Raw genomic sequence first — 21,639 nt, 5'->3', positions numbered from 1 at the left:
TGTCGTCTTGCAAACGTCCCCATCTGTTGACTCAGGGATCGAGACGTGGCTTCACGACCCGTTACAGCCATGCGGATAAGACGCCTGTCATCTCGGCTGCTAGTGATACGAGGCCGTTGCGATCCACCACGGCGTTAAGTATTGCCCTCCTGAACCCACCGATTCCATATTCTGCTAACAGTCATTGGATCTCGATAAACGTGAGCAGCAATGTCGCGATACGATGAACCGCAGTCGCGATAGGCTACAATCCGACCTTTATCAAAGTCGGAAACGTGATGGTACGCATTCCTCCTCCTTACACGAGGCATCGCAACAACGTTTCACCAGGCAACGCCGTTCAAGTGCTGTTTGTGTATGAGAAATCGGCTGGAAACTTTACTGATGTGAGCACGTTGTAGGTGTCTCCACCGGCACCAACCTTGTGTGGTTCAAATGGCTCGGAGCACTATGGGACTTAACATCTATGGTCATCAGTCCCCTAGAACTTAGAACTACTTAAACCTAACTAATCTAAGGACATCACACAACTCCCAGTCATCACGAGGCAGAGAAAATCCCTGACCCCTCCGGGAAAACCTTGTGTGAATGCTCTGAAAAGCTAATCATTTGAATATCACATCATCTTCTTCCTGTCGGTTAAATTTCGCGTCTGTAGCATGTCATCTTCGTGGTGTAGCAATTTTAATGGCGCCGGCCGAAGTGGCCGTGCGGTTAAAGGCGCTGCAGTCTGGAACCGCAAGACCGCTACGGTAGCAGGTTCGAATCCTGCCTCGGGCATGGATGTTTGTGATGTCCTTAGGTTAGTTAGGTTTAACTAGTTCTAAGTTCTAGGGGACTAATGACCTCAGCAGTTGAGTCCCATAGTGCTCAGAGCCATTTGAACCATTTTTGAAATTTTAATGGCCAGTAATGTACCTGCTGTAATCGGCGTTTAGCTCGAAGTGGGTGACGAACTGACTGATTTTCGCGTTAGTGCAAAAAACGACAGTGGCATGTTGCGGCGCAAGAAACACTGAAAGTCGGGCAAAAATGGAGGACTCGGTGGGCTTCCATCAACTTTCGTTTCAGTGTCCCACGGGTCAGCAGCTCGTGGTCTAGTGGGTAAGCATTGCTGCCTCTGGATCAAGGGGTCGTATGTTCGATTACCTGCCCGATTGGAGTTTTCTGTGCCTGGGTACTGGGTGTTCGTGTTGTTCTTATCATTTCATGATGATGATGATCATTATCATCGTTTGTGACATTGGCTGGATTGGATTGTGTAGAAACTGGACTGAGAAAAAATTGGGACTTTGTACGGGCGCATATGACCGGGCAGTTGGGCGCCCCACTAACCATACATCTTCAGTGTCCCACGGTACAACGCAGGCTGCAGAGGCAGCAGAGGGTCGGCAGAGGGGTTGCGGGGTTGCGGACGGGTGGGCCGCGACGTCCCCGTCGCCGATGACAACGGCTCTTCCCGTTGTCTCCGTCTATTTCTGCGGTCCTCCTGAGAGGCTGCGGCCGTATAAATAGCCCGGCAGGAGCGCGGGCCGCCAGTCGCCGCTCGCTGCTCGGCCGACACCGCGCCGCCACCCCGCAGTCCCGCGCAGCCAACGCACGGCACACGCAACAGGTGAGGCTGCGGGGGGCGCCACGCCACACCACAACACACCACACAGTAACTACACGGCCTGTCGTGGCGCCACGGACGCCGCCCGCTAATGTCATTTGTTTATTTTATTGTTTTCAGGAAAAGCTCATTTCGCAGGATACGGTAGTGTGACATTATGACACAAACAGGACTTCGTGAGGCTTCATTACAGAACGTAAAACACAATTGTGCGATGCAATTAGTTACAATAAAAACGGCAAATTTTAATTCAAAATCTAATTATGCAAGATAAAAAGTTTGAAGAGCTTGTAAGGCTGTTGCATGGTAATTTGTGCTGTGAAATAACTGTCTAGAAAATTTTGATACGTTGCGCCGTTTCGGAGTTAATTAGCTTTGAAATTATTCAATCAGGCCGTTACGCTCCCAAGTTCCAGCGGCCCGCCAGAGACAATTAGTGTCAGTTGTTCTCATAGCGACCCATACTGCGCCGGCCGGTGTGGCCGAGCGGTTCTAGGCGCTACAGTCTGGAACCGCGTGACCGCTACGGTCGCAGGTTCGAATCCTGCCTCGGGCATGGATGTGTGTGATGTCCTTAGGTTAGTTAGGTTTAAGTAGTTCTAAGTTCTAGGGGACTGATGACCTTAGAAGTTAAGTCCCATAGTGTTCAGAGGCATTTGAACCATTTTTGATCTTACTGACGTCCCATGTGCAATATTTGTATCGCTCTCTTTTTCAGTTTAGGAAACCAAACGGAGAACACGTATGGCGACACCATCTGTGGCGATCCGCTTGAATTTGCGCGTGCAACGCCTAATTAGCTAGGAAACAGCGCAGTGCAACGAATATTTTTCTTAATATTTATTTCTCAGCCCATCCTACCCTACAATTCCCTCGCAAGCTTTTCATGCTGTTTCTGACTACGCTGTATAAAGGGCAGAGTGTTGCACGTAGAGGTGCTTTTGTCCCGCATCGGCATAGGATTGGCATGGTTAGTAACATAATTGACATGGTTAATTTAAGGAGTGGCCGGATGCTCTTCCTGTCGCCAACCAGTTAACACAGTTAACACCCCTCCCCCATGCGGGATCGAATATGTGTACCTGAACTGTCTGCCTTCAATGTTAGTTATGAAAGTTTTGTAAGCGTTTACGAATCGTGTAACTGAGGCGGGAATTGGTTACCAGCCCGGTATTCACCTAGTGGGGTGTGGGAAACCGCCTAAAAATCACATCCAAACTGGTAGGCACACTGAGGCTCGTCGTTAATCAAAATGGTTCAAATGGCTCTGAGCACTATGGGACTTAACTTCTCAGGTCATCAGTCCCCTAGAACTTAGAACTACTTAAACCTAACTAACCTAAGGACATCTCACACATCCATTCGAACCTGCGACCGTAGCGGTCGCGCGGTTCCAGACTGTAGCGCCTAGAACCGCTCGGCCACCCCGGCCGGCCGTCGTTAATCCGCCGGGCGGGTACGAGCTGGGCCCAGCGCATCTCCCAGTCTCGGAAGCGACGTTTTAATGTGCACGGATACCTGTGCGGGAGAATTCAGTACTTAGCTAATCATAACATCACAAGAGGCAGTGGTGAGTTCTTTTACAGGTCTCCGCGCTCAAGCGACCGTGCGAGTAATGCAGGTTCGTTAGTGGATGGAGGGTGCGGGAATTTTGCAGGCCCAATAGTGCCCGCTGGGCTGAGGGGTGGAGACGACTCAATGACATATAAGATGGACAAAGTCAAGATAAATGTTATATTCCCAATGAAACTACCTTACGGCGCTACAACATAATACAGCAAAACCAAGCATATCAGAAAAATCGCAACGATGGGATGAGCTCACTGCAGTTTCGTGCATGATTGTAAGATAAATATTGAGAAAGTTACTGTAGCTTTTCATTAGAATAGATTATAAAATAGGTAACAACTGAACCACAGGAGCGTTCTGATCACGTGAAGTATCACACACACATACACACACACACACACACACACATATATATATATATATATATATATATATATATATATATATATATATATATATATATATATATATTCAGGGTGAGGCAGCTAAGTCATAACACCCCTTGTGTCTTCCCAAAAGCAATAGATACAAAGATGCTGTTTGGACAGTGAATTGCAGGGAGGACAGGGGCTACTTGAATACATCACATTTCATGTTTGTGCTATTTTTTATTACAGAGATATGAGGCCATCTTTAGTTTTCTTTAAATGGAACCCTATGTTAAATTTTAGCGTAACACGATGGGCTTAAAAAGACGGCTTCAAGTATGTGTATATCATAATACTTCGGCGAATAGTTTTTGAGACACAGATATGTTCCCGTATCGCATTCGTCCTTCGAAGCGGCGTTGTCCAATGCGACCTTTCCTGTTGACCACTGAGGAACTTAACAGGGAAGGGGTTGTTTTCCTGCTTCTCGATAAAGCCACAAGGTAGCTGGAGAGGGGGATATTATTGTGCTGCTAGGGTAATGAGACATGGCATTTCCGTCAGTTTCTTGGAGCAGACATGTACACCAACGAAGAAAAGTTAGATATGCTTTTAGTGTATGGTGGAAGCAGAAAAAATGCTGTTAGAGCAATAAACCGATATGGAGAGCTGTATCCCGATCGTGAGCGTCCTACGCGCCAGCTTCTTGCACGTATTTACAAGAAACTACTTGAATCGGGATCATGGAATGCCATACAGAGAACAAGGCAGATAACTGAAACTGGCGAGGTACATGAAGAGGGCGTTCTAGCGTTGGCGCATAACGATCCTACTGTTTCGTTGCGAAATATCGCCTCGGAATGTGGTATAAGTCAGAGAAGTGTTCTACGCATGTTGCAAAGGCATAGAATTCACCCGTTTCACTTCTCATTACATCAAGCACTCTCCGGTGTGGATTTCGAACGGCGCCAGGAATTTTGCCGTTTTGTTCTGCAGTGCCTACAAGATGATCCAACGTTATTTCAACGGTTGCTTTTTACTGATGAAGCGACTTTCACCAACCACGGCAAAGTGAATTTGCATAATACGCGTTACTGGTCAATAGAGAAACCTCATTGGCTTCGACAGGTACAGAATCAGCAACCGTGAAGTGTTAACGTGTGGTGCGGTATCGTCGGAAATGTCATTGTGGGGCCGTACGTCGTTCCCGGTATATTAAATGGCAATAATTATGCACAGTTCCGCGAAACGTTCTGCCCATTTTGCTGGAAGAGGTACCACTAAGTACACGTCAGTGCATGTGGTTCCAACATGACGGCTGTCCTGCTCTCTCTCCTCAAAAAAGTAAGTGAGCTATTTATTATTTCAAAAGTAATCACCACAGCTGTTAATACATTTATCCCTCTGTGGGACAATTTGGTGACAGTGCCTTCATGGAAAAATGTTTGCAGTTGCCTACGGAACCACGATTGTACCCAAGGTTGGATCTGTTAGTCCGTAGCAAATCGACGGCCACGAATGTCTTAATGCAATAATGTAATAGGGAAATTGCGCGGGGAGAGATGGGGACTGTATGGAGTGTGTGTAAGGGCTTCCCAGCGAACCTTGGCGACATGTGGGCGGGCTGTGAACCCCTTACACGTCTTCGACACGTTCCCCGTCTCTCCCCACGCTATTTCCCAACTTTTGGAGCCTTGTGGGAAAACATTCGTGGCCGTCGATATGCTACGGACAAAGAGGTGCACACCAGGGCGGAATCACGATTCCATAGGCAGCCGCAAACATTTTTCTATGAACGCCTTGACCATCTTGTCTCACATTGGAATAAATGTATTAACAGTTTTGGGGATTACTTTTGAAATAATGAACAGTTTACTTACTTTTTTCCATCCGTCTTGTTTTCATTTGACTGTCCCTTATATAAAACTGCCACCGAGACGCGAACTATAATGAACTAAGTATAAAGACATTCCTACAAAAGAGCAGATGCATACTCTTTCTTCAGATGGTATTAATAAGTTAACGTAATTTCTAGTCGCAATGCAAAACTGGATGTGGGTTTGAGCTGTGAGTTTTGTTGATAACTTATTTATTACTGCGTTGTTTTTTCGATGAGAGGTCTCAAAATGACCACGGTAATTATAACAGTCTGGTATTCTAATAATGAATAAAATAATAAAATACGTTAAAAATGCAGAAGCACACCCGTTCTTCCAACTGAGGAAACGATATGCAAGGACAAACATGTCCAGTAAATTCATTTTTTCGCAATTAGCATAAAACTTTGAATAGTTCTCTGGTATTCAGCCGGGTGGCTTCGTTCAGAAAGGGCGATATTTCGGCAATCCGACTTCTTGCCATCGTCAGGCGCTCCTCATGACACATCTGGTCGTTGCTACCTTTGTATCCCACCCCCTCCCGCCGCCCTCCGGGTGCTGGCCGGGTGCGGTGATGGGGGAAGCGCGGCTTCGGGCGTCGACTCAGGGCCGCGGTCGGCGCTTGCCGCCGATCTCTTCTGGCGTATCGACAAAGCTTCTTCATCTTCTTCAGTTGTCGTGGCGGGAGCAGACCTCCACGTAGACTGCCGCTGCACGCAAAATCGCGGACCGCGACAGTCTAGCATTTGAACTGTACAAACGGTTACAACTACCGCCTGGTACAATGTGCCTTAAAACTATTGAAGCCAAGACCGAAGCCTCCTGAAGACGAAGATAAAGCGGTTTGGACGGCGATCATTCCACACGTCGGGAACACATCAGCAAAAATCCGAAGAAAACTCCGGAAACACAACGTCAAGTGCGTTTTCCGCCCACCAACCGAGACGAAAAACCTTATTAGGATCAGTCAAGGATGACCTACGATTCGGAAAACGGGAGTCTACCGCATCCCTTGCCAGTGTGGGAAAATATATGCACGCCAGACTGTTCAAACAGTACTGGAGAAATGCGGAACATAAATGCCACACAGACAATGTTCAGCAGACTAAGTCCACTATGGCAGAGCACTGCATCTCTCACAGTCATAACATGAATTATGACGACACCAAGTTGTTGCAGCAGTCCAACACCTTCTGGGATTGTATTATCAAAGAAGCTGTAGAGATCCGACAGCATGACGGACTAATAAATAAGGACAGCGTTTTTCAATTAAGTAAGACCTGGGGCCCAGCCTTGAGCATGACCAGAGCACAGCGGCAGTCTACGGGCAGGTCTGCTCCCGTTAGACAAGTGAAGAGGAAGAAGAAGCATTGTCACCACACTAGCGGAGATCCGCGTCAAGCGCCGGACGCACCCCTGGGTGGGCACCCGACGCCGCGCTTCGCCCATCACCGTAGCAGGCGGTGGAAAGGGGCAGGCGGGAGAGAGGAAAAGGCGGCACCCAGCACAGGCTGCCACAACTAAGACGCCTGCCTTCCCAGCCACACTACGGTGGGCGACCGAGATGAAAGAGAGATTTAAAAACAGGACAGAGGGCGGATATACAGCATCTGTGGGCGGATACTACAATCGCTCCCAGAGGCTGCCGCTCTCGTGCGGATACACCGAGAGAAAGACAGAAAAAGTAAGCCTACACAGGCACATAACCCAACCTAGCGGCGGCTGCTTGGCGAAATTTACGGCCATGTCCCCTAAAGTGAAATAAATTCTGTCCCACAAAGAAAATCCAACTTTAACACATACAACAACACATCAGCAACAAAATCCAAACCGAACACATACAACAACACATGGAGAATCGGCGAAGCCGAATGGCCCGTATACCGACACACACACACACACACACACACACACACACACACACACACACACACATACACACACACACTCAGTCATCAGTAACACCTGAAGATGGCAAGAAGTCAGCTTTTCGAAACATCACGCTTTTTAGACGATACCACCCCAATGAATACCCGAGAATGTAAAACTTATTTCATGTATAGATATGAATGAAAATACTATCTGAAGAAAGAGTGTGCATCGACTCTTTTGTAGGAATGTCTTTATTACTTAATTCATTATAGGTCGCGCCTCAGTGGCAGTTCTATATAAGGGACAGTCAAATGAAAACAAGACGGAAAAAGTATGTAAATTGTTCATTATTTCAAAACTTGTCCCCGTAACTGTTAATACATTTATCCCAATGTCGGACAAAATGTTCAAGGCGATCATAGAAAAATGCTTGCGGCTGCCTATGGAACTGTGATTCCGCCCTGGCGTGCACCTCTTCGATCGTAGCAAATCGACGGCCACGAATATCTTCCTCCGAGGCTCCAAAAGTATGGAAATAGCGTGGGGAGAGACTGAGAATGTGTCGAAGACGTGTAAGGGGTTAGCCGCGCGCTTGGAGGCGGCATGTCACTAATCGTGCGGCCACTCCCACCGGAGGTTGGAATCCTCCCTCGGGCATGGATGTGAGTGTTGTCCTTAGTGCTAAGTTACTATAAGTAGTGTGTAAGTCTAGAGACCGGTGACCTCAGCAGTTCAGTCCCTTTGGAATTCACACACATTTGAACATTTTTTGTGTAAGGGGTTCACAACCCGCCCACATGTCGCCAAGGTTCGCTGGGAAGCCCTTACACACACTCCATACATTCCCCATCTCTCCCCACGCTATTTCCCTACTTTTTGAGCCTTGCAGGAAGACATTCGTGGCCGTCGATTTGCTACGGACGAAGAGATCCACGCTTGGGTGCAATCGTACTCTGTACTGACCACCTGCGAAAAGCCTGAACAATCACCTTTTGCAGTGCCGGTCGCTGTAATACGCGCAGTAAGACAGTGAGGTTCTGCAAGGTACCGACAGGGACGTGGAGACATGCCGAGGCCAACAGAGCCAGGGTCTCCGTTCAGGACCCATGGCGCGGACAGCTCGATCAAGGTGGTCCCTCAGATTCTAGACTGGGTTTAAATCCGGGGAGTTTGGTATGCAGCGGAGCATTGTAAACTCATCCTGGTGCTCTTAGAACCACGCGAGCACTCACACGTTGTACTGTCCTGCTGGCAGATGCCATCATACTGAGGAGAAGCAAACTATTGGTGGTGGACATGGCCTACAAGGACAGATGCATACTTGTGTTGATCCATTGTGCCTTCCATAATGATGAGATCACACAGGGAATGCCACGAAAACACCCCTCCGACTATAACGCTTCCTCCTCCACCTGGACCCTACCGAAGACCGTGGCAAGCTGTACGCTTTCAGATGTTTTACGCTGTACGCGCCATCTGCCATCTGTCACATGGAGAACAAAACATAATTCATCTGGAAAGGTCACTCACCACTCAGCGCGTGTCCAGTTGCGGAACTGGTAAGAAAATTCCAGACTTCGTCGTCGATGAACGGCAATCAGCATGGATCCGTGAACTACGCGCCTGCTGTTGAGGTCCATACGCATTACCATTCCCGGAACGGTCATCGAGGAGCACTGTTGGTAGCCTCTTGGTTCATAAGGGCCGTCAGTGTTCAACAGCCCGTACACGTCTCTGCAGCTGTCGTTCGCTACTTTCATCTTTGACCCGTGGTGCACCACAATTGCCTGGGCGCCGGTTTCGGACAGCGCCGCTTTCCCATGCACGGTATACTTTAACTGCAGTGGCACGCGAACAGTCTGCAGACATTGCAGTTTCGCAAATGGTTCCAGCCTTGACCCAAATGTCAATTACTATGTCCTTTTGGACGTCAGATAAATGACTTTATTTTCGTGTTATGACAACGACTGTACTGTTTTCGGCATCCCTCCATCCCCCCCCCCCCCCCTCTATTGCACGCTTTATATACCGTCCACTGCTAGTGCAGCTCTCTGTGAGAGGTTAGTTAACATTGTTGGAGTCACTTTAACGTGACTGGACCGCTAACACTGCAGCGGGAACACGTTTACTTTTGCACCGAATCATACCTGAAAATCAAATTTACAACTAAAATATTACTTCTGAATGGATATCTTCGCATTTACATGAACCATTTGGACGTGCTCGGCTTTGAATGATTTTTAAAGGCAAATATCTTTTCTTTTTTTTTTTCAAAACAACTTACATCTTATGCTTGCTATAGTATACGTCTTCGTATCAGTTTAGTACCTAAACGAGAAAACACTGGCATTCCTTTTCAGTGTTTTACCTAAAGTTCTGACTTTATTGTTTCTTCAAAAATTATTAATATTTAAAATATTTCAGATCGCCATGACAGAACACAATGATATAATAATGGGATTTACCTATTATCATTAATGTAAACAGAATGAGGTAACTGTTACATTTCTCCATCCGTTTTACTGCCTCACTATTACACTGATGTAGTAATAATTATTAATAGCGGTATATTCAGTATTATTACGCACCCACCAGGATGGCCGAGAGCGCTAATGCACTGCTTCTTGGAGTCGGGTAGGCGCGCCGGCCCCAGATCGAATCCACCCGGCGGATTAACGACGGGGACAGTGTGCCGACCGGCCTGGATGTGGCTTTTAGGTGGTTTTCAACATCCCACTAGATGAATACTGGGCTGGTCCCCACGTCCCGCCTCAGTTACACGACACACAGACATTTGAACTCGTTCGCACTATTTCATTGATTTCACTAGACACAGGCTGCTGGTGTACACTGATTCCGCCCCGGCGTGTGCGGGGTGGCGACAGGAAGGGCATCCGGCCACCCTCTGCAACTAACACTGCCAAATACGCCATAACGCGGCCGACCCCGCGTTGGCGCGGGACAAGGCCCAAAGAAAGAAAGAAAATATTCAGTATTATTACACAGAAGCACAGAAACAAAAACTGATGCTAACAGCTACTCTGCATTGGAACGTTTGCCCTTGATTGGAATGGAAGTCATCTGACTCGAATCAGTACCTCCTATTGGCCATAATGGACTAGTGCTTCTTTGCAGGAAATGTTTATGTTGACAGGTTCGTGTTTGCTCTGAACCGTGCATTTCCAAAAATGGTTCAAATGGCTCTGAGCATTATGGGACTTAACTTCTGAGGTAATCAGTCCCCTAGAACTTAGAACTATTTAAACCTAACTAACCTAAGGACATCACGCACATTCATGCCCGAGGCAGGATTCGAACCTGCGACCGTAGCGGTCGCGCGGTTCCAGGCTGTAGCGTCTAGAACCGCTCGGCCGCTCCGCCCGGCTCGTGCATTTTCACAAGCTAGTATCATGGGACATGCTTGAATTCGCGTGATGTATTTACATCCCGCTTGTCCCATACGTACCATTTCATTTTGTATCCTTTTTTAAAATTATCTATAGATATGAATCATACTCATTATTTAGGCATCTAACATGGATACAATAGTGTGCGGCCTCACAGAAAGTACTTAAGTGCGAACAGTAGAACATATTTGATCTTTTGCTGATCGGTGGTCGTTGTGCTTTCTTCGGCCGTTGCTGCTGAATCTATCGAGAAGGATGTGCTGCTGAACAGCTGCTCGAGTTAGGTACTAAACCATTTCGCTGGATTTGGAACAATTTTTGTAAAGATGAGTTACTTACTTTACCTCTTCATTGGACTCAGGCTAGTCCAAGTGGGCTCGGGTCCATAATTTAACTTTTCACTTCACTTGGATTATTTTACCATGTTTCTGGTGATCAATTTTTCATGGTTTTAGGAACTCTAACTGTTTCTCAGCTCCGTCTATGTTTTCACAGTTATTCAAGATAACGAACTTAAGCTTAGGCCGCGGATGATATTGGGAAATTGCGGTCCAATGAGGTTTTTGTAAGTTGCCTCCTCTGTGAGTGGACCATACTCCCTGAGGGCTCTTCCAACCAACCTCAGTCTGGTATCTGCCTGTTCTACGGTTGGTTTTATGAGGCCCTTTCACTTTAAACATTTCGGAATGCCTCGGTGATTGGGCCTTTCAGAAACAAGATGTAGGTTAAAGGTATAATTAACATCTACATGACAAAATGAAGTGGCACGCTAAAGATGGGGACTGCTGTTGGGGGGTGAAGTATGATGGGGACTTGCCGTGAAGGCTTCAACACAACCCCAAACCAGCATACGCTACAGGGATACAATGCTACGGAGCAACGAACAGCTAGAAAGACAGCATCAACAAAGTACCGTTTGCAAAGATAAGAACATTATGTGTGGGCGCCGCAGCTGGCGTCCTAGGTTCCCTGGCCCCCCGCAACGACAGCTCGTAGACGCAGACACAGCCTTCCGATCGTCCGGGCAACACCGCCGTTGGGGCTGGCCTCGCCTTAGACACTCGTACTCACCAGTCTTATTTTCATGTGTTAAGGAACTCTGTCTCCAGTTACAACGATAAATAAATTTACATTGAAGCAATGGATAAGGCATCGGCCCCCTAAAATTGGGGTTGTGAGTTATATACCAGAACTATAGCCGACGTCTGCCACTGGCCAGTTCCAAGTTAAAAACGAACTGTAAAGGTGCTAACTGTGCGGGAAAACTCTAGTGGCGACTTATCTTAATGTATATCATGTGGTCAGCTGATGATGCGTCTACAGCTGTACTCCGGAAATTTTCATGCGGTGTGTGGCGAAGGGCACTTAGGATGCCGGTATCATGCACTAATCCCCCCACCCTCTTCCTCCCCTTACATTCACTCGTGCTATGCTGTTACGAAGTGCGTAATAAATAACATCTCTTCAGAGCGACTTAAGGTGGAACTGTAGCTTAGGAATCTCGATCCGTAATTTGTACCAGCTGATACACAAATTTTACCACCCTTATAAACTATGTCACTGAGCTTAAAGATATGCAACAGTCTAAGGAGAATTACACATTTTATTTCTCACACTACTATTTTCAGGCATTGTGGTACAACGCCCACCACCACCCACCCTCCCACCCAGAGTGCCATCAGGGACAAGATTTTTTTTTTGTAAAGAAATGTGTGCTTAACATACTGCTCGTAACTAAGTCGATTGCTTGCAAGTTTAATAAAGGTTCCGTATATTGAAAAAAAAAGTAAATATGGTAGGGTGCCGAACTACAAGTCGAAAGATCGCCGGTTCGACCGTCAGTCAATCCTAAGATTTCTGTCTGTCACTTGTCACTTCTTTCACTTCTGGGATTGTTTTCTTGACGTGAAAGATGTGAACCTGCACCGAGTAGGTCCATCTGTAACAGGCTGGGTAAGTCAGTTCAAAGGTCGGAGAAAGGCAACGGCGTACCACCTCCAACAGGACAATGCCTAGTAAAGTATTTTGGTGTCCAAAACACTCTTCGGATTGATGACTGCTTCATTTACTCATTTATACATACTCCCATATATTTAGAGGGTGTGGCTATTTCCAGTGATTACTCGAAAATCGTATAATAAAACAACCAGCGGAATCTAAAAGATTCTAGTCGAAAATTTGGGTATCAGCTGCGTCATTCTACCTTCCTCAGCACCTTAAAAAACCTTTCACGCAAAATTTGGAGCGCAAGTATACTCGCGCTCTTTTTAACATGCAGCTCACCTGACACTCGCACAAGCTCCGCTAACTGTAACTCATTCACATCCAATAGTCCCTCGCTGTAAGTCGCTCATACCTATCCAGACGCAGATGCCCTTTCTCATTCACTCATTCAGCACAGCTCGTTTTCATGATCACTTTCTGTCTCTCTGTTATTCTCTCCTGTGTCACGGCCACAGTCCCCTTCGTTCTGTCCCTATACTTCAGTCTCCTCTCATTGTCATTGTCTCCCTTATGCTTCCTCTTACTGCTAGTATCTCTTTCCCTCCTTCCTACTGCTGCTGTTTCACCTCACCATCTCTCTCTTCCTCGTTGTCACTGTTGTATATTCTGCCTCTCATTATCACTGGCTGTCAATCACTTCCACTTTCTCTTTCTCTTTATTTCTCACACCCTGACACTGCCTTCTTCATTATTTTCCTAGCACCGTTCTGCCACTTTCAACTATGTTCCACTGCCACGGAGTCCCTCTCTTTCTCTCACACTGCCCCTGTTTCCTTCGCTCTTTCTATTATACAAACACGCTCTACTATCTTGTAATACTTATTACTTTTCCGTGTATTTGCCACTGCCACTTCTCTCTCATCATAAAAGAAGCGCGAATGTGTACGCATGCCAAAAATTTTTAGGAAAATGCTTACTGGTGCTGAGGAAGGTTGAATGATGCAGCTGGTACCCCACTTAAGTGTTTAAAATGAACAGAAACTTAACCACATTTTTATGCTCCTACAGGAGCATTTCTCCCGTGGTTCCCTTCTTTTCCCTGCTGCAGCGGGGCATGTAACTCATATGAAAAGAAATGTATTGATCAGTAAACTTTAAATAGTTTGCGTACGCGAAACTGAAATAACGCAAAACTAATTTTAAACCTCAGACTCTATTTTGTGCGCAAAACAATTTTTCATGTGCTTCAGTGTTACAACATTGTGTTCCCGGGTGATAACGGGAAACTTTGCAGCATGTCTTACCGTGCTACGTCACTTTACAAACTACGTTTTCGCCTCATACCGGATCTTACGTGTGTGTTTCACGTGTACAAGTAGGGCAAATTTGAACTACTATATCTTGGCAACGGATAAAGAAATCAAGAAAATTTTCAAGGTTGTGAGAGATCGGAATCTTAGGAATATATCATAAAAATTTCGGCCATTTTCTGTGAATAACCGTCTTGGAATCCTCTGTTGGACTTTGGTCCGCGGGTGACGGCGAAAATATAGTAAAAAAACACTTTTTTTGCGATTTTCGAGGAACCGCCCATGAACTAATCGTTCCTCCATAAGTGCCATCAGGCCCACGACAGACTACCTCAAATGCAAAAAGAACCAAATTATCTGCTGCATTTGCCTATGCAGGAGATAGTCTGTAATATTCATACTTTGACCCTGTACCGTAGTGACACGAAGACGACCTTTCTGTGGAGCATACAAATGGTTCTTAGCCAAAGGGCTATCCAAAACACTTCAACCTAACTTTTTATCAACAACAGTACCCGATGTATGAGCACTGGAAATTTCCGTTCTTGTGCGCGGCGTTTTGGAACATTTTAGGAAAGCATACCGTCGCACGCATACCGGTAACAGGTCCTTTCGCCTATGACGTTCAAAACGTTAAAATTGTGTATTTTGAAAAGCAGCTATCAATTCCAGCACCATGTGTCTTCACTCTGAAAATATTCTTGCATTTCACTGCGATTTTACGGTGTTACGACTTCTCTATACAACACGGCATTATTCACGAACAGCCTTACAGAGCTTCTGACGTACCTGCTAAGTCAGTCACACAAATCGCTGGCCGTTAAAATGGCAGCACCGTAAATGCTGTGTGTAACAAACGACAACTTGGCCTGAAGGGTTAAACCAGAGGCGCAGACGATTCTGTGGCGATAGCGGATGCGGATTTCTCGACCTCAGTTACTCGGTGACGCCGCAGACGGATTTTTTCTGTGCCAGACGCCCTTGTGCAGATCTCTCGTTCTCCCACTTATTATACCATTCGCTTTTGTCCAAGTCTCCGGAATGGATATATTCCGTTCTTTCCTGATCTCTTTGCTAGTTGGCCTGCACTATCATTTCCCGAAATCTTTGCGTGATACTTGGTCCTTACAAATTCTGTCTGTTATGGGATACAGTAACTCCCTCTGTCTTTAGCAGTTGATTTCAATATTTGCAACGCGAAGGGATAGTCTGTTGTAATTAAATGTGGTCAGCTTGGCTCGCCAATCCAGTCTGAACACTCTTTCCATACCTAAGAGTTCCTCTGTGTAAAAAGACTTCTATTTCTGCGGGCGGAATTGTCCACTACTTTTATGTTTAGTGTCTACATAGGCACAGAAAATGGAGCCATCGTATTTGGACGTATCAGAGCACACACACGGCACTTGCCCATCTAAACTGTTGCTAATAATTACTCAGTTTGCAGAGAAATCTACATTAATACGTTAAGTCCAGTACCGAGCTGACGTTTTCGTACCGTTGCTCAAAATAGCCCAGCAGTCAAGACTCTTGAAAGACTGTTTGAAACTTACTTAGTGTTAATTATGCCTCCACCAGTAATGGTGTGGAATTGTGGATCCAGTAACGGCTGGTGAAGCATGTTACTGTAAGATAGAAAACTTAGTTCAGCAGCGCAACACTGCGACGAATCTAATGCCGTATTTATTAACCAATAAATACAACTATAATTAATAATTTAGGTTGGTACATAAGGTCGTAGCATTTTTCCATAAGCTTAAGAAACAAGAGATACACGTAGCAGCGAATTCAGTTTTCCATAATATATCTCCTTCTCCTTCACTGTCTACATCAGTCTGTCACCGGCGGGGTTGGGGGGGGGGGGGGCAACTTTTCGATGCCACGGCTGTAGAAATAACGTTGTTTTGAGGGAAAGAAACCGTCGGACCACATTTTGAGCGCATTTTCATCCGGAAAGAGAGTTCCTTGAAAGTTGTTGGACAGAGTGCAGAAAAGGTGAAAATGTGAGCCCGCGAGATAAGATGAATAATGTGGCTGCGGAATGACTTCCCAGCTCAACTACTATAAGGTGTTTTTTATCAGTCTAGCAGAATGCGGGCGGGCATAAAGACACTACTTCTCGTCACCAGTAACGATACAGAACAGGAATGGTCGGTTTAGTTCTCGAGACAACTGATAACGAGCAAGCAGAGTCGTACATATTTGTGATTTGGCTTAGAGCATGCGGTACCCACACACCCGACTTGCGTGAAAATGTCGCACGATGGAAGAGTGATCAAAGTGCACCATTTCTGCCATTCCTCGTGTACAGTGACACGGATCACTGTAGATCAATGCGTTTAAACGATCATCAAGCCCCGAAGTTCTTCCTGAATTTGGAGAATCAGTAATGTCAAAGCGATCCTCCTTAAAACGAGAAAACCTCTTTCTTGCCGTGCTCTGCACAACAGCAGAACATTCAGGCTGTCGCCCCTCTACTGAACTCAAGCAGAAGAATGTGTCGGAAATTTTCCGACATCTCCATTTGGCACTCCAGTTTCTGGCATCCGTAGCTCCACGCGCTATCTCCAAATGAGAAACATGACACTATATAAACTCAAATAGCAACAATAATCTACATATAAAAAAATTACAATCGATAAATAAACCCACAGCAACCGGAATACCAACGTGAAAAACAAAATAGATAGGAACTTTTGTACCAACGTAATATATCAAATAATTTTGTCAGAGACTGTAACGCATTCTTATTATCTGTAATGGTCAAGGTATAAATTTATTCTCATTGCTCACTCCACATTTTACGTAAAGCAGAACATCAAGAACCGTTAACATCCCTCGCTGGCGAAAACGACGTTCCTATACTGCCACATCATTTGCTAAATATCTAGTTTGTAAAACAGTTCCCTTAAAAATGAAAGAGATTTGGCTATGTTTATTATTCATAATAATTATCTTTTAAATGGTTCAAATGGCTCTGAGCACTATGGGACTTAACATCTGAGGTCATCAATTCCCTAGAACTTAGAACTACTTAAACCTAACTAACCTAAGGACATCACACACACATCCATGCCCGAGGCAGGATTCGAACGTGCGACCGTAGCGGTCGCGCGGCTCCAGACTGAAGCGCCTAGAACCGCTCGGCCACTCCGGCCGGCTATCTTTTAAAGCCACAAACTACACGAGTAAAATTATTCTAGATCTGATGCAACATAGACACCTTAATTGTGGATATGTTGGTTTCCTTTTCATAGCTACTTATATTTGCGCGAATCTAATGTAACCTTACATATCATAAACGAAAAATGTTCTTGCATAACACGAAGTATCATTTGCACGACTTTTTTTTTAACAAAAGAACGTCCCAAACAGTTCGGGCAAACATTACTTGCCACCATGAAAGCATGAAATGAATGAAAAACTAAAGGCATCAGTCCAGGTTTAGCTTCAAAAGTAGCTACAAAGGTTCCTGTCTTAGTCCGTTTAAAACTATTGCACATCCACACCCCCACCCACTACCAATCGTGACTACTTTTTACAAGTTCTAAAGTGTTGCACTGGTATCATTACGGCACGTGTTCGGAAAAAGATTTGTTCAAATGACGGAAAAACTACTCACAGTGCTAACAAGTAGACTCTTTTTTATCCAACATGGAAGGTGGAAATTTTTTCTGTAATATCGATGTTAAGATCTTTCAATGCTTTGACTACTGACATGGAAGCATCGATTTCGAACCCTCCGACACTGGTGTTTTGCACATATCGATTATGACCGAACACGACTAGCAGCTAAAGACTTGTAACAACCTCAAAAATTAGTCTGTTGTTCAGCACAATGTTTGCAGAAATGCTGGACAGACAAAATTTTCACTTTAAATGTGGATAAATTCAAGATGATATTTATAATAAAGAGTACCTCCCGACAGTAGTCTGTTACTAGGTGAGTGGCGATCATCTTGAGCACGTCAAATCATAGGCTATATGTATTAAGCAATAATACTAAGAGGCGACAGAAAGCAGGACAATCGCGTAAAGTCTGTATTAGAGAAGGAGAATACCATACTAAGATTTCTTGGAAGAATTGTGGGAAGTGGAGTGTATTCATAAAAGAAATTGCATGCAAGACTCTAGTATACCGATTCTATGGTACTTCTCCACCGTTTGAAGTTTTCATCAAGTATGAATGACAGGAGACGTGGAGCGAACTCCGAGCCGTGCTGCCAGAATCGAAAGCGGTTCAATACATTCAATATGAAAGTAAGGTGGAGATACTCTGGATACATAAATAGGAATTGTTGTAAGATAAACGATGTAATTCTCGGGAACCCCTGTATTTTCATTTAGAGAACCGTTTTACTGCTGCCACCATCGTATATATTGCGTGGGAATCACGTGAACAAAATAAGAGGGATTAGGCCGCATACAGAGACGTAAGGACAATCATTTTTTTTTTTTTTTTGCTTGTTCAATCCACGAATGGCATGTGACTGAAAATGTGAGGGGTAGTCAACTGAAAACGAGACAGTTGTAAAAAGAGTAAGTAAACTGTTTACTTTTTCAAGAGTAATCTCCATAGATGTTGATAGATTTATCCCAATGTGAGACAAGACGGTAATGTCTCCATGGAGAATTTTTTTGCGGTTGGCTACGGAACCGTGATTGTACCCAGGCGTGCAGCTCTTTACCCGAAGCAAATCGACGACCACGAATGTTTTTATTCGGGACTCCAAAATATAGAAATCGGATGAGAAGAGACTGTGTGGAGGATGTGTAAGGGCTTCCCAGCCAAACTTCTGCAGCGTAGTCCAAACAACCTTGGCCACATGTAGGCCCGCCCATCGTCTTTGACTGACGGTGCCATGAATGTGTTAACACTGGTGGCGATTATTTTTGAAATTATTAACAGTTTATGTACTTTTTCCAGACGCCTGTTTTTCATTTGACTGCCCCCTGTAGCTAATACTGATACAAAGTATCCTCCACCATTCACTTTACACTGGGGTAGGTTCTACACCACACAAGCACGGTTTCACTCATCTACTTCCTTGAAGTACACTGATGTCTATTAAAACTGAATCGCCATGAAAGCAGCATAAAACAACTGGCATGAAATGTAGTACATAATTGCATTCACAAATAAGTGGCATATCAGCACAACGTGCAAAGTAGATAAGAGGAGCGCCATCTACATTCTGCATATAAGGAAACATTACGCACCGGGTATCTCATTCAGAAACCGCATTAGAATGGTGTTTGTGAGGTCATGTTATGCCTGGCGTAAGAACGATAACTGTGTTCCAGCACATTCCTGAATTCGATAGATCGCAGTATCGTGGCCTACTGACGCCGTGGTTTTATCGTTCTGCTGTATTGCTTCTTGCGATGGTTGGCATCCGGCTTCCCTCATGTGAATGCGGAATCGGTCCATACTCAATGCCGTGCTAGATGTCAGCCTAAGATGAATAACACCACAGAGGACACCCACCTATTGTCCACTCGGCTGTGTACAATCTTACTGCCACGCCATCTACGTTACGTCAGTAACGGAGCTTGTTTTCGGTAAGACAAGTAAGACACGGACAGTGCGAAGACGTCTCTGTCTGGGTGGCGACTGTTGTTTGTGGCTTCCCCTGACGCGACAGCAACAGTACTGCGCCCGCCAGCAATGTACACAGGACCGGCGCTTTGCAGTCCTTAAAAAAAGAGACCCGGTACTGCGTACAGTTTCACTACGGACGTAACCGTGCGTGCAGGTTCCGAACAAAATGAGTGTTACCAGGTTTTATAAGTCACCGTCATAAGTGCCCAGCGCCTAGCTCGATAGCTTGGGACGCCGTTAGGTAAACAACGTGATTATCTTTGGTCCACTTAGATGATAATTTGGACATCTGCAACTAGGTTTCTGGCGTGTTAAGGTCGAGGGCTATGATTTTATCTCTCAACAAGATAACGCAAGACCGTAAATTGCCAATACTCTTATGACCTACCAGGATATATAGGGTGTTTCACTTTTGCCCTGGGAAGTAGGTTTTCTAAGTCTCGTAACTACTGAGTACGTTTAACCTTTCTGAGATACTGGCACGCCACCATTCGCCAGCTGCTACGGTTGACGAACTTCATACTCAGCAGGAACGGACTCAAACGCGGTGCTAGAGGAGGGGAGGGAGATGAGTATCATTATTCGATCCCTAGACTTACACATTACTTAAACTAACTTATCCTAAGAACAACACACACACCCATGCCCGAGGAAGTACTCGAACCTCCGGCGGGAGAGGTCGCGCAATCCATGACATGGCGCCTGTAACCGCGTGGCATTAGTATCATGATCTCCTCCTCTAAACCCATCTTGGTAAAAGGATATATATCTTTGGGTATATTAATTTCCAATGTGTTTGCGCCCTGCCTGCTAATATTCCAACCAGGTAAGGGTGTACCAGCACAAAAGGCTGGAGGCTTATTGCAAATGCTGCCAACAAATTGCTTCGCCAGTTCAAAGATGAGTAAGGGAAGACAGAAAGGGAAAGATACTGAAGAAGAAGGAGAAAAACGAGGAGAATAAAAAAAACTACTTTATCCCATTATCACGTGCTTAAAGCTTGTACGCCACTGGGCGCTGTCAAAAGAAAAAGCCAGCAGCAAACATTTGACAGTGTTCTTGGTAATGGGAATAACGTTATCCCGAAACATGTGTGTTAAAACTATCATACATCTCACAACTGTTCGTAATATTCTCAGTACCGTTGTAAGATGGCATCACAACAGATAACTAGGGCACGTAGGTGGAAACTACAGAAGGAAAGAGCATTTTTCTCATTTACACGCTCGCACTGCGTGGTGCCCACCCCTGGTAGCTGAGTGGTCAGCGCGACGGAATGTCGTACCTATTGTCCCGGGTTCGATTCCCGGCTGGATCGGAGATTTTCTCAGCTCAGGGACTGGGTGTTGTGTTGTCCTTATCATCATTTCATCCCCATCGACATGCAAATCGCCAAAGTGGCGTCAACTCGAAAGACTTGCACCAGGCGAACGGTCTACCCGACGGGAGGCCCTAGCCGCACGGCATTTCCATTTACTACCATGGTCCTTAGACTTCGGTTCACAGCAGTAATGCTTAGTGAAGTACTTACAGCGCGTCCCTGCAGGAATAGTAAGTTTTCAGGGATATGACAAGAAAGATCATTCGAAGCAAAAAAGTCAAGTAAACATGGGGTCTAAAATGAATAACCTAGTAGCTATGAGCACATCTTCATCTTCGATGCTGTGAAACAAATCTCTTCTACTGCATGCATCTTTGCTTTCCATAACGAAAAAAAAACCAAGAAAAAATGTCCAGTAAACATGGGATCTAAATTGCGTACCTTGAAAGCTATAAGCAGTTGTTCCTCTTCTAGGTGTTCATAGCTCTTAACGTATGCATTTTATTGCCCATGTTTACTGGACATTTTTGCTTCCAGTGATCGTTCCTGTCATACCCCTTAATGTTGACCATTCCTACTGGGACACCCTGTATGATGGGGACAGCACGTTGGATTTTATTTTGCTTAAATTACGATGATGTGGAAGCTGTTAGAAGTTGTTGCTGTCAAAGTTCTTAAACGAATGGCATAACACATGCATTTCTCAAATTTTCAAACGTATGCTTTCCAAATGCTGTTGCCATTTCTTGGACGTTATTCT

General features: G+C 45.3%; 1 protein-coding gene across 1 annotated transcript in view; it reads left to right on the top strand.

Moving 5' to 3' along the window:
* The first annotated feature begins 1,550 nt into the window (after window positions 1–1,550).
* LOC126235093 (SET domain-containing protein SmydA-8) overlaps window positions 1,551–21,639 on the top strand; it is a 349,448-nt gene continuing 329,359 nt past the window's right edge. Inside the window, exon 1 of the mRNA XM_049943826.1 lies at window positions 1,551–1,615. The gene's annotated coding sequence lies outside the window, so the exon portion shown is untranslated. The remainder of the gene's footprint in view (window positions 1,616–21,639) is intronic.

This window comes from Schistocerca nitens, chromosome 2, assembly GCF_023898315.1.
Source record: "Schistocerca nitens isolate TAMUIC-IGC-003100 chromosome 2, iqSchNite1.1, whole genome shotgun sequence".
Lineage (NCBI taxonomy): Eukaryota > Metazoa > Arthropoda > Insecta > Orthoptera > Acrididae > Schistocerca > Schistocerca nitens.
This window is presented reverse-complemented; position numbering and strand designations above follow the sequence as displayed.